This window comes from Orcinus orca, chromosome 8 (genome assembly GCF_937001465.1).
Source record: "Orcinus orca chromosome 8, mOrcOrc1.1, whole genome shotgun sequence".
Taxonomy (NCBI): domain Eukaryota; kingdom Metazoa; phylum Chordata; class Mammalia; order Artiodactyla; family Delphinidae; genus Orcinus; species Orcinus orca.
Window position 1 is genome coordinate 88,467,089 of NC_064566.1, and position 14,769 is coordinate 88,481,857.

Genomic DNA, 14,769 nt, shown 5'->3' on the forward strand with positions numbered 1-14,769 from the left:
CAGCCTAGTATAGAGTCATCTCTGTACACTAGTTTTCATTGTTTCACTTTGATCAAGAGACTACATAATTGAATTCCCTTTCATGTTTTTGTTCTCAAATTCATGCACACTAGGGACCCCTTCAAGTTTCGCCAATTTGTACTTTTCCAAGAGAAGAGCAGTTCCCACAACCCCTGCCAAAGAAGTAGTGGGATTCACACCACATCTCAGCATCCCCAGTCCCCAGGCACCATCTACAAATATGGCCAACAGCTACTTGGCAGGTCCTTATCAAAGAATGTCCTTAATGGTTGAGATTTCCAGCTTTATATTGCTTTAAACAATTAGATGTTATGACTAAGAACAATTATAAAAGGAAATCACTCTCATTCTGATCAAATAAAGATTGCAGAGACCTATGTCAGAGTGACTTGAATGGATGCCAATGTTCAGAAGCTAGTGCTTTATTGTATGTAACAGCCTGGCCTCCATGGCAGGCTGCAGGATGCCCAACTCTTTATGGCTATACTTGAATGCCCTCTGACGCTAGACAGATGGCCTCTAGTCATACTGACAAACTCTCTCCAACACAGGTAGCTGGCAAGTGTTCATGCCCCCTTTTTGCCGATGAGAAAACCAAGGGTCAGGTTGGTATAACTATGATCTATGTCCCAAGACTGTCATAAATAATCCTGGAAGATAGTCATAAAAACCTAGTGGTTATTACCTTTGATGCCCTTGTTACCATGAGCTTTGGAAAACAGCCCTCGCAAAAGAAAAATTCTCCAGGTTATTCTTTCCACCGTGTTGTCCTTCCAATACTTGGCAGTACACGCCAAATGATAGGTTTAATTAATTTCACCTCCACATCACAAACAATACTTTCCCCCACCAGTCTTGCACAGTTGATGGCCACCTTCAAGAAATATCTTCCAGGATACTTCTACAAGGGCTTACTGAGCACTAACTCTGTGCTAGGAATTATGCTAGATGTCAGTGATATCGAGGTGAGGAAGACATAGGCCCTGTGCTCAAGCAATTATCACTGGTGTGAGAAACCTGCTTTTTTTAATAATGGAAAGTCCCACAAGAGCTCCTAGTAAGTAGTTCCAATTACACGGAATAATTATAAGAGACATTTCCGGGCCCCACCCTCTAAAACCCTGACTCAGTAGGTCTGGAGTGGTTGGTCCATGACTCGGTTGGTTGGTTGGTTTTTGTGGGAAAAAAAAAAAAATTCAGGTGACATTACTTTGGGATTTAGGAAGCACTAACTTAGGCAGTCAAAAGCTGATCCTTCCTTCTCAAGATTTCTTTTTCTGTCTCTCTTCTTTCAACTCTTATTCATTGGAATGCCCCTAGAAAGTCCTAATTAAGAAGAAAAACAAAAAGCTCCAGCTGAAGTGTAGCATGGAAGATCTCTTGTCTACTTAAGCACACAACCATCATTTCCCACACACAGGAGGGAGCTTGGCACCATGAATGCTCTGCACCCAGAGACAATCCCTTTCCTGTAGTTCCCCCCCTACAGGGAATAGTGATCAGGTGACCCTGTGACCTGGCACCCACTCTGCATGCCCATGACTCAGACTGCCCAGTCTCACTGCTTCTCTGTGTAGCGTTAAAATGTCCCCCAAGTGACCAGAGCCTCCAAAACAACAGACATCAGGGATGCTTTTGGACCCTGTTCCCCTTGAGCTAAAGGCTCAAAGGAGTAAAGTGAAGGGAGTTTGTCCAATGATTGAGATGATGCTTGTCAACCACGCTTCCTTCTGAAAATGCAACAAAGAACCTCCTCCTCTTCCTCTTTCTGAAACACCAAGCCCTCCAGTGACTCAGTATTTTCACTAAGTGTAGTTCATGATTTGTGCCCAAACACTATCGAAATAGGAATTACAATAAAGCTAAAGTCCATTTCCTTGTGAATCAAAGGTTTAGTTTACTACAGAAAGGAAAAGGTTCCAGCACATCAGGACAAGTCTATTTGCATGTGTGCCATGCTCCTGGGCTACTTTTGGTCACAGGTGGAGCTGTGGGGCGGGCAGCTGTGCTGCTTTTTTTGAACTGCCACTTCTCTAATTTGGTAGGAGAGCAACTTGAATGAATGAATGAAGACATGGAGAAGATGAAAAGGAGATAGAAATAGAAATGGAAATTGAAGAAAAGAAAAGGCAAGAAAGAGACAAAGGCAACTCAGAATTTTAGCCATCTCAAGGGTCCAAAGGAAAAAAAGATCTGCCTCCAAAGACAAAGCAGTTAATTCAATCAAGCAGTAACTCTAAGTGAGGCATGTGTGGTCAAACTAACACCAGAGAGAAACTAGTGAACGAAGCTAAGCTTGGCCTCAGCAAACCCAGAGACAAAGTCAGATACGACAGTCAGTCGGTACCTGGGTATCCATGACCCCTGATCGAGGTCAGGGATCAGATTACTTAGCCAGAAAAGTATACAATGCCCAGCACACAAACTCTATAAAAGGTAGCCATTATTGTTGTTATTATTACTTTTATTAACAATGAATAAGGAAGTTTTTGACTTGAGCCCAGCATTTCTACCGCTGTCTATGGGAGAAAATACAAAACAAAAAACAAAAACAGGGCAAGAAATGTAACAGGATCACAGTAATATAAACTGAATGTCATGAGAACTTTAAAAAAACAAAACAAAATGAATTTTAGTTAGTTAGGGTGTTCCACAAAGTCACACCATGAAAAAAAAGTGTTGGCAGTGGGGCAGAAGACAGAGATCCAACAGCTCCAGGAACCCCACATGTACCTTCCTGTTCACAAAGCCAATGATAGCCAAGATTTCTGGACTTTTCTATACACCAGGAACTGTTCTAGATACTTTGCACATATTACTTCATTTAATCCTCATAGAAATGCTTTGAAGTATTAGCCTCATTTTACAGATAAAGAAAAAGAATGAGGTTAAGAAACTTGGCTAAAACATACAACTCATCAAAAGAGCCAGGGTTCCAACCAGGGCAATCTGATTCCACACCTCTTAATCACCATATGTCACTACCTCCCAAGAGAGTTAAGTCCCATGTAACCAATGATTCATGCCTCCATCCCTCAATCTATTCTTCCATCCATCTATTCATTCAGAAAATATTTGTTGACTGTCACCCTACTATCATCCAGTCTGTATTTGGCACTGAGGATACAGCAGTGAACAAGTAAAGTAAGGTCCCTGACTTCAAAGAGCTTCCACTTTCGTGGGAGTTGGGGGGAGGTGGAAGAGAGACAGCACAAATTTCTTCTCACCAGAACAAGGAAAGCAGTAGATCAGAAAGATTCTCTTCAAATAAACGTCTTGAGGCCTCCAGCCTTATATTTCCACAGGGCACATTTAGAAAAACATTTCTAAACACTCAGCTAAGGGATACAGATAAAACCATCAATGGCATTAAACCCAGATATTCTACATTCAACAAATTCCGTAAACACCAACTAAGCACCAGCCACTGCCCTCACAGCGGCAAAGTAGAAACTGAGCTCAGGGAGGCCCAAGCTCAGTCAGATAAGCAGGAAGCGGGGCCAGTGCTCTGGTGAGCTTCCCACTCTGCCACAGATGCCTAGAAGGATTTTACCAGGGGATGCTAAGCCCAAAATCTAACAGTGTAATACAACCTGAACATCCTTGCCTTCCTTCTTTCTCCAAAGGTTTCCAGTCCTACATGCACAGCCAAAGATGCAACTCAGAACACGTGTCTTTCTGAAACAGTGGGACCATTTTGTACCAGTGAGGTGGCCTTCACAGGAAGATGCACAGACTCAGAGCCAGACAGATTGCTAAGCAGTCCCAGAGCGTAGATTGCCTGGTGTGTAGATGCCACCAAGCTGTGGACTGCAGAAACCTTGGAAGACTGTCTCTTCTGGTGCAAGAAGTGTTGAGTTCCTTGGGGAATCATCTCAGGTTTCTTTTTTATCCAGAAAAATTGACACAATGCCAGTTGTAAAGTATGTGCTCACTAAACTCTCACGGATTCATTGATCACCAGTTCTTCGTTCTTTTTCAGAGGGTGAGAAAACCATGTAGACAGCAGCGGCTGCACCTGAACCTGAAGAGCAAGTTCCCAGCCTATTGAGGTTAACTGCAGTCCTTAAGTCCCAGGGGCTTGATTCAGGCTGCCGACTGATGAGCACAACAGCTCCAGTTGCCACAGCAGGCCAAACACGCTGGTGAGAGTACTGAGCCAACAAATCCATTTTTTTCTGCTCTGAACATTTTGTAGGTTTTGAAATGCAGGCAGGAAATTTAACCAGGTTTACCTGGGGAAATGTCATGTGATCCCCAAGAAAGAGCAAAGTTTTGCCAAATGTTGCATAAGATTCTTACCCTTTCCTTCTTTCATCCACGGGACGCATGTTCCGTAGAACCTAGGACATTCACTGGCCAGGAGTCCTTACTCCTAACCATCCTGCAGGCCTATGTGTCCTGAGCAGAGTTGTGTCTGAGGCCTCTGACATTTCCAAGTATCACAAGCAGCCTGGTCCTTCATTGTGATCCACTTGGAAAGCATAGATGTTAGGGAGTTATTGGAGGTTTTTAACCGAGGAGAAATAGGGTCAGAGTTATGCTCCCTTTAAATGTGGTTTTGGCAACAGTGCTGAGATATATTGGAGTTAGGAGAAAGGGCAGGTACAGAGAGTGTTTCTCACAATTGTTCCAGCAAGAATCAGCTAGGGTTGAACCTAGAGTGGTGACCATAGATGACCCCAAGCCACCTGGTTGTCATTTTTTTCCATTCTGAAGGCACAGTGTTTTTGTAGTCTCAGAATCTGTCACGTGGTAGGTATTTGTTGGATTAATAAAAAGTAAATGAATCTGGAGTAAGCCATTCATTTTAAAGATGAGGAAACCAGGATCAGAAATTACCTGCCCATTGTCATTTAGATAGACAAGGGCAGAGATGGGTTAGTGATTTTCACACTTTGTCATGTGTCAAAATCATGATTCTCAGAGTTTGTGATTTGATAGGTCTGAGATAGGGTCAGAGAATTTGCATTTCTACCAAGCTCCAAAGGGTGATGCTGCAGCTGCTGGTCCAGGGATCACATTTAAGAACGCCTTGCCTTACCCAGTTGTCCTCTACAATACCTAGCTGTCTTTTCTAAACAAAAAAAAAAGGTGGGGGGGCCTGGCCTGGCTCTGTCACCCCTCATTGCTTGGCTCTGAGCTTTGGGGAGAATAGGCATTCCAGGCTGTGCAATGGTGTATATATAAGTTGGTGGTTGAGAGTCCAGACTCACAAGCCAAATACCTAGGTTTGATCCTGCCTCCACCAACTTTGGGCAGGTTACTTATCGTCTCTGAGTACATATGTTATAACATTGCTATGAGGGTTAGATTAGCTATATGGAAAACATACATGTAAGACACCATCCGTGGTGAATGACCAGCTCTTTCTGTTGACTCACAGGCCCTGCCTTTTCCATACACGATGTTCAGATTAATGCCAGATCCATGTCCCACCTCTACTGCCCCTTCATTTTTACTATTTATCTCCTCATGGGCCCACTCCTACTCCTTCACAGACACTTGTGCCCAACCCGATACCTGGTCTGAGAGGCAGGCCTCCTCCCTGAGTCATCGATGCCAGGAATGGTGTCATCTTGTCATACAGTTATTCCCACCCACCAAGATATGGTTAGACCTGTGTTGGCCCAAGAGTCTTCACACAGTGGGAGAGCCCCAGCATGCTCATAGAACCATCTATTCCGCGTGTGTCAAGGAGAGCCTATGCCGTGCCCTGTCCCCGTCGGACCCTTCCCCCTTGGCCGCTGTTTCATTAGATCTTAGTGCCCCACCTGGCTCAGTACATGTTCCCCGGACAGTGAGGCCATGAGGTGACTAAGGGAGAAGGCTGAGCAACCTGAGTGCAGTGGAGAATCCTGCCTAGAGTGGGGACGGGAAGGAGCCCTCAAGCACAACCACGAAATCAGGAAAGAGTTGGTCCTGCCAGGTGGACCGGGGCGGGCTTCCCAGCAACAGCTCCTGCCATCCTCAAGGTGCCCAGGGCTCCACTGCAGTTGAGGTCAGGAGACGTGCCAAGGGAGGCTGGCTCAGGATCCCCTGTGGCTTCCTGCCTGGACAAACACGCCTCCACAGTCTTGGTGGACTGTCACCTCCGCGGACCCTCGGGCACACTCACACTGGCCCATTGTTCTTCTTCCTGCCGGCAGCTCTCTACCTCTTCCTCCCGGTTGCTGCCCCCGCGACCCCAGCAGAGCCTCACCACTCTGGACACGCTGAACCGGCCTTGGGGCTCAGCACTGCCACCCTGGTGTGCACCACAGAGTCAGGGTGCTCAACAATCACTTTCCTATTTGGGGGACATTCTTTCAAGCAGGAACCAAAGCAGCGTATTGTGGAAAAGTCATTTAATTGACAAAGATTTTTAACTGATTTCTGTCATCAGAATCCTTTTTTTTTCCCCCAAATGAGTTATTAAGCAGATCCCCAAAGTATAAAACAGATAAAGGAGGACCAACTCCAGTGAAAACAGGGTGGGTCCGTAGGCTGTCTCTGGGTCTCCCCACATTTCAGCTTCCCTGGCCCTCAGTCCAGGCAGCCCCACAAGCACCTGCACAGAACACACACAGCTGGAAATGCTCTGCCTCAGAACATCCCCTTTGAGCTCACCTCACAGACTTTGAGACACACTCCCTGCATCACCCCCGTCACCTGGCTCAGCCTCTCATCCTGGCCCACTGGTCATGACAGACGGCTCCCAGGAGGCACCTCAGAGACACGCCTGTCTTCTCCCAGCCTGGTCCAGACCTGACTCTGCTGTTACAGGGTCCCATTTCCATCCCTCTGCCCTTCCACCACCTCCCTACGCCCTGCCCAGGATGATGGCAGGTGGCCATCCAGTGGCATTTTGCACCTGAAACTTGAGGGCAATACAGAGCCCAATCTACCCTTCAGAACAGTTGAGCTTCCTGCACAAGGCAGACTGCCTCAGTGCTAAGGGGCAAAGCATTAGGGCTTCTGGGGGAGTGAGGGGTGGGGCTTCAGAAATGAGCCTTCCTGTTACATGTAACTTCTAAACTGCCTTGGTATTAGGTAATGCTCGAAAAACCAGAGCACTCTGACTTCTGGGTTGACAGGTCAGCTAGTGAAGGCCCACTGCGCTCCTCTGCAGCAGAGCCTAGGCCCCTCACCCACCCTTGCCAGGCCTCCTCCAAGTCAACCCCAAATCCCTTTCCAGCAAGTCTACCCACAGGCCCCTGTTCTGCTGCAGTTCCAACAGGTACAGCAGAAAAATGGCCACTAATTAAGATGGCAACATTCACCACTCCCTTCTTCTTTGCCAAAAGCTAGTGTGCTTTGCTGTCATGTCGGAGGTTTGGTTGACTTTCCCTGAAAACCATGACAACTTGAAGCCACAAATGTGGATCCAACCGCAAGGCCCACTGCCCATCCTACTCCCCCACCTCGAACGTCCTCCCCATGCTTGTCCGTCTACTCACTTCCCAGGATCCTCAAAGCCTTGCCCAAGACCTACATCTTCCATGAAACTACTTATGATTCCATCCTCAATTGTGATAATTAATCACATACTGCCTGAATTTTCAATGGACATTGAAGTGCTTTTGTTTATTTCCATAACTCAGTTGTTGGTTTCTTGTAGTCAAGGACCAAGCCTTCCTGGAATCCCCCATGGTGTCCAGCACCATGTTTTATACTGTGATTTGAAAACAACTAGTATTTAACTAATGTTGGTTGTGTTACCCATGCACTGTCTAGGTCCGCCACATGTTATATACTTACACACTCTTTGAAGATGGTTGCCATAAACCTGCTTCATCCAAAGAAAAAAAGGCTGAAAGAAGAATGTAAGAGCAAACACAATTTTAATCTCATAATTTCTTAGTTCATTTCTGATTTTTCCTAAGCAAACATTCATAAGTTTGGTCTGTATAATACATGTCTCCTGTCTCCCAATACCCTCTCTACCCCCCTCCAATCCACTTTCCAAAATGCAGCCAAGAGATTTATTTATCATGCAAATCTGTCATCTTCTTCCACTGCTTTAAACCTCCCAGAGGCTTCCAATCGCCCTTAGGCCCTAGTCCAAATCCTTCACCTAACTTCCTAGGCCCTGGGTGATCCAGACTTGCTGCCTTTCTAACCTCACCTTCTATCGCATCCGCTGTGCTTTCTAGGATTTGCATATTCAGCTTGCAGTTCTTAAAACTTCCATACTATGCCCTCTCTCGACTCCAGGCCTTCACATGAGCTCTTCCACTGTCTGTAAATTGTTCTTCTCCTCACTCTTTCCTTCCCTCCCCTGCATGACTTCACCTGGTCGATTCCTGGTAAATCTTCAGTTTTCTGATTAAGCATCACTTACCCAGAGAGAATTTACCTGGGCGCCAGAACTAAGACCAGAGAAACTGCCAGTTGCTCACACAGCATCCTTCCTGTGTCTCTTCTTCATTAGCGGTCTTCCCACCCGTTTGTTTTTCCTTCTAGTCCCTGAGGCTAGGGAACGTGTCCCTCCATGTATGCCCAGTACCAAGAATAGTGCTGGTTGAGTAAGACTGAAACATCCTCACATTTCAGCCAATGTTCAGGACATCTTTCCCACGTATGCTTCAGGCCATGAAGGCATCCTTCAGGTGAGCCCTTTAGGATCACTGTTTTTGAGACAGTTTACAATTAAAGAAATAATTACTGTGCAGAAGAGTTCCATGGCCTCTAATTCAGTCCACTTTAGCTTAACAAATCAAATCATTTACTTCCCCTACCACAGTCTTATCCTCTGCCTCTGCCCTGTCCACCAGACTCACTTGTGGTCTGTGGCTTGTGGAGCACAAGAGGAAGGAAGGGAGCCAGTCATGGCCACCAACATAACCACCACCAATCAATACTACTACCCAGCATGTTGTTGCCACTTTAAATAAAGCTGTCTTTCCTACTGGAAGAAAAGGTTCTAACACAGCTGATGGTCGGCAAATCTCAAACAGCTTCAGTTGATTGAGCAACTAGTAACCACAGATGGCTTTATGTGTACACAGACTAGCCCACCATTTATGGAATGTGGTTTCAGAGGGCAGCCCTGGCCTCCATCCACATTTCCCCTACTCCTGATCCAAGGTCTACCAGTTAGACCTTGGTTCTTTTGCTGAAATCAGTGGTTCTCAAACTTAACATGCATTGAAATCACCTGGAAGATTTAATGAAAGACAGATGGCTGGGCCCCACGCCCCGAGATTCCAGTTCAGGAGGCCAGGCTCAGGCCCACAGAGCAATATTCCTAAGTTCCAGGCAATGCTGATGCTGCTGGTCCAGGGACCACACACAGAACCTCTCACTTAACTAGGACTTGTTTCCAGGCCTGGTTGTGAATGAGAATCACCTGTGGAGCTTTGTAATATTCCAGAGTTTGAGTGGAGCCCGGGCTTCCTCATTTCTCAATGAACCACCAGTGATGCTGATGCACAGCCTAGACTGAAAACCACAAGTAAGTGTTTATCCCTGTTTAAAGGCAATCGTCCCTCTAAAGGGCTAACACACTGCAGTGGAGTCAGTGATTTACATGTTAGTATGAATGAGTTCCTGAGAGATTTTAGTGGAGGGAAGGGAGTACTGAAGACCCTAGACTGAGGGACACGTGTGGATAAGGCACACCCAGGGGAGGGAAACCGAGGCGGCCAAAACTATCTTTACTCACCTCACCAAGGGGGTCGTCCAGCCTGTGAAAGCCCTTTGCAGCAGCCCTAAACCAGACAGTTGCAGCCACCTCCTTGGACACTCTCACTAACTTGACTTTGCTTCTCAGGCTCACTGACTGTGGCCAAGACCATCAAAATGGCAACGTGCAAAACCCAGCTGGTCAGATATTCTGACTGAAACCCTGGATACCGCTTAGTCTCGGGCCGTGGGCCGGCCCTGCCCCTGACCTCTTGTGCCCTTCCTTGTCCAGGGAGCCCCTGGAGAACACTGCCTTATGGATTTGATCACTGGTGCTCCCCTCCTGCATGGGAGGGGAGTGGACTTTAAGCTTTATTTATTTATTTTTTTTTATTTTTATTTTTTTGCGGTATGTGGGCCTCTCACTGCTGTGGCCTCTCCCATTGCGGAGTACAGGCTCCGGACGCGCAGGCTCAGCGGCCATGGCTCATGGGCCTAGCCGCTCCGCGGCATGTGGGATCCTCCCGTACCGGGGCACGAACCCACGACCCCTGCATCGGCAGGCGGACTCTCAACCACTGCGCCACCAGGGAAGCCCAGCTTTATTTTTTCATTAGGAGAAATGACAGCTCTCTTTAGCTGAGCATACTCAGATGTTTATCTCACTGCCTTTCAACCCCAGTTGGAGTGACTGATAGGGGGAAAGGGAACAACTTTTTTCCAGTTTCCTCTCCCAAATGCAAGCTTTGTGTTCTCACTGCCCCTCAACTATTAGCTTAGTTCTTTCATGGCTTTAAGCCGGCTCAGTCTTCTAAGGGAACCACTCTCACTGCTCCTGCAACACCAGTCTCTAACAAGAAACTCCAAATTTAAGAGAGAGTTTCCACTTTCAAACTGCAGCATCTCCAGCCAGGGGCAGGGCCTGGCTAAACTGAGACGGAGGCTGGTGTGACTGGAGGTGCCAGAAAGTGGCTGCAGGATAGGAAGTCCTCGTGCTCCCAGAGGCGTAGAGGTGCACCGTATGGGAGTGGGGCCTGAGGGTGTTTGCAAAATGTGTTTCTCTTTATCCTGTGTTGTGCTAAGGATGGCCTGAATGCAGGCCTCATTCCTGATTTGCCGAAAGAATGGAAGGCCTTGCACTGTGGAAAGAGCTGGGATGGGTCAGGGGAAGAAGGTACAGATTCCCTCAGTTGCTGAGGAGGTCAGACAGAGGGTTTACAGGAAAAGATCCCTGAGAAACAGGAGGCCGAGGCTCCCTCTGACCAGGTGAACAACCTCAGAAAAGCCATGCCTCTGTATATATATACACCACATCTTCTTTACCCACTCATCTGTTGATGAGCACTTAGGTTGCGTCCATGTGTTGGCTATTGCAAATAGTGCTGCCATTAACATTAGGGTGCTTGTATCTTTTCAAATTAGTATTTTTTCTTCGATATATACCCAGCAGTGGAATTGCTGAGTCATATGGTAGTTCTATTTTTAGTTTTGTGAGGAACTTCCACACTATTTTCCCTAGTGACTGCAGCAATTTATGTTCCCATCAGCACTGTACTAGGGTTCCCTTTTCTCTACATTTTCGCCAACATTTGTGATTTGTGTTATTTTTGATGACAGCCATTCTGACGGGTGAGGTGATATCTCATTGTGGGTTTTGTTACTCAGCCATAAAGAAGAATGAAATTATGCCATTTGCAACAATGTGGATGACCTAGAGGGTATTATGCTTAGTGAAATAAGTAAATGGAGAAAGACAAATACTCCATGTTATCACTTATGTGTGGAATCTAAAAAAATAAAACATACAAATGTATATAGCAAACAGAAACAGACAAAGATATAGAGAACAAACTACTGTTTACCGGGGGGGAAAGAAAGAGGGAGGGGTGAGATAGGGGTAGGGGATTAAGAGACACAAACTACTATGTATTAAATAGATAAGCAATTAGGATATATTGTACAACACAGGAAAATATAGCCATTATTTTGTAATAAGTTTAAATGGAGTATAATCTATAAAAATATTGAATCACAATGTTGTACACCTAAACTAATATAATAGTGTAAATCAACTATACTTCAATTTTAAAAAAAGAAACAGAAAAGCCATGCCTCCTTGCAAGGCCTCAATTTCCTCATCTGTAATTTGAGGAGGCTGAATTAAATCATTCTTATATCACACAGGCCCGACGTTCTATGATTCCACAATTGAACTCATATTGAGCCACTTACCCTAAAATACAATAAGTGATTGCTAAAATTGCATTAAACTGAATACAAAGTATTTCGTCTGTAGTACTAGAGTGAATTTACAAATAACAAGAACTTCAGAAGTTCCAATGAAAACATTCACTCTCTCTCTTCCTGAAAGATTGTGTAAAATGATGAAGGACTTTCTAAACAAGGTCCTGTGCAAAGAGGTTCGATTTATGAACTTTAACATCACTTAAAGGAGAAATAATACTATGATCCCTAAAGCCTTTAATCTGAAAGACAGGACATGTAAGTGAGGAAAACTCAAGAAGAAAGGAAGCCTTCCTCCAGGAGGTAAACTGAATACCTCTCCCTTTGAGTACAAACTAACTAGCTTCTAACATGCAGAGTATATAAAGGAGGGGAGTAACTACGGTGGAGAAACCTGGCAGACACCACTTTAACCAAGTAACCAAGGTCAACACAACCAGTGATAAGTCGTGCACCCCTGATGCCACAAGAAATACACTACCCCTCTGTGACGTTCTTCCCCCAAAATCCATAACTCTGGTTTAATCATGAGGAAATATCAGGCAACCCAAATTCAGGCACATTCTACCAAGTGCCTGAATGGTGCTTTTCAAAACTGTCCAAGTCATAAAAGCAAGGTAAGCCTGAGAAATTTTTACAGCTCAGAGGAGATTAAGGGGACATGACAACTAAATGCCACAGGATATCCTGGATTGGATCCAGGTACAGAACAAAAAGACATTAATGGAAAAACTGGTGAAATGCAAATAAAGTCTATAATCTAGTTAACAGTATTATACCGATGTTCATTTCTTAGTTTTGATAAATGTACCATAGTTATATAAGATCTTAACATTAGGAGAAGCTGGGTGAAGAGTATCCAGGAATTCTCTGTACTTTATTTTAGCAACTCTTCTGTAAAGCTAAAATTATCTCAAAATAAAAAGCTAAAAAAAAGACTACAAGGGATAGACAAAGTTATTAATGCTGAAAATGTGTCAACTAACAATGAATATGACATTACTCTTTGGATGTAAGACATATCTTTTTAAACATAAGATTTTAAATTTATACATCATTAAACCTGAATGAAATGTCAAAAAACCATGGCATCACTATCTTTGTCTCCATATTCACTAAGTTACACTATAATCTGTATAAGAGATGTTCTGTCTTGTTTATCACTGTATCCCTATCACCTAACTCAGAGTAGACATTCAGAAAGAATGTGTAGAGTGAATGAATGATGTGATTCTGGGCTTTGTACACAGATAATTAGATAAACTCAACTCCTGAATTCTTGGAACATACAATCTAAGAAGATATATTTTAAATTATTTTATTTATATTTTTATGTGTTATTTGTTTATAAATCTGAGAAGTCTAAGATTTATATGTTAAATCTAAGAATATACATATATAAAAAATGTATACATATGTGTGTGTATATATATAATCAAAGAGAGCACTATAAAAATATTAAGCCAATTTGAGAAAAAGTGAATTTATGTCAGGTGGGATTTTTGCCTTATTTTGCTCACTGATGTATCCTCAGCAGTTTTGGAATAGCTTTGGCATGAGCTGACACTCAATATATATTTGTTCAATGGATGAATGGATCAAACCTCATGTACCTGCCAAGGGGATGTCTTCCAGTTCCTTTCAGTTGAGTGTGTAGGAAGAGTGGGGTTGCTGCAGAGAAACCCTCTGTCTCCCAGCCTTGAGGCAAGTTGGCATGTGCTGTGTTTGTGCTCAGTGTTCCCCTGGGATGCCTTAGAGGTTCTCCCACTCTGCCTTCCATGGCTTTTCAGAATCCTCATTGTACACAAAGGTCTGACTGTGTTTTTAACCAAAGGCAAGAAAAGAAATACCACATCGGAAATGTCTCTGCACTCATTTCCACATTGCAATTCATGTTGACTTGGTGAAGAAATTCAACGGAACTGAATAGCTCTTTGCAGAATGGAACTTTACATGACAGCCCCCAAGCAAAAATTGCAGAATGAGTCCCTTTACCCTCCTGAATTACCAGATAAACATCTCTCCAGGGAAGAGCTTCTCTTGTGGGGTCCTTAAGTGGTATTTACTCCCATACTCATGTGAGCTCTTAACTCTGGATACAGCACAGGTAATTTCTCTACTTCAGGAACTCTCAAAGTATAGCCATGGTTCCAAACATGCAACACAACTGTGTACATAGAAATCTGCCTGGGAAGCCAAATGTAATTAACTCTGTGCTCTTTTTGCTTCAGAATCTCAACCTCGAACATTTTTGTTGTTCTCCTCCAGGCACTCCCACTATTAGGGACTAAAATTGAAATGAAGTGTCTTCTCTTCACCAGGACTCTATAATTAATGGAGAAAAGGGAAATGATTTTAGTGGGCTAAGGTCTCCTTTACCTGCATTGTTTCCACTGTTATTCATGGGAAAACAGAGAGAACTCCTTGAAAGAATTTATCTCGGGGACAGACTTAACAGCTGCAAACGAGGCGATTTGAGGAGCATCCAAAAGTCCAACCAACCAAAACTAACTTCCTTTCTCTCCCACCACAGGGACTAAAATTGTCAGTATTCATTTTCAGCAAGTCACTCCCTCCTCCCTCGTCTCTGAAAATTTGAATAAAGATATTATCTGAGTGGGGTGACAAATTAAGCCATTGTCATGCAAGGAGAGGTTGATATTTATCAGATTAGCCAGCCAGTCATTTTTAAAAGTTCTTAAGAAAAGGTACATGGGAATGTACTGGCTAAATGATGAAGGGGATGCTGCTGCTGCTGCTGATGATGATGATGATAGAATTGACGGTAATGGTGAGGAAGAGGATGTTGATGAAGATAGTGATGATATGGCTAATGATGGTGGGGATGATGACGGTGGTGATAGTGATTGAGCTTATTGGTAGTAGAGCTGTTAACAA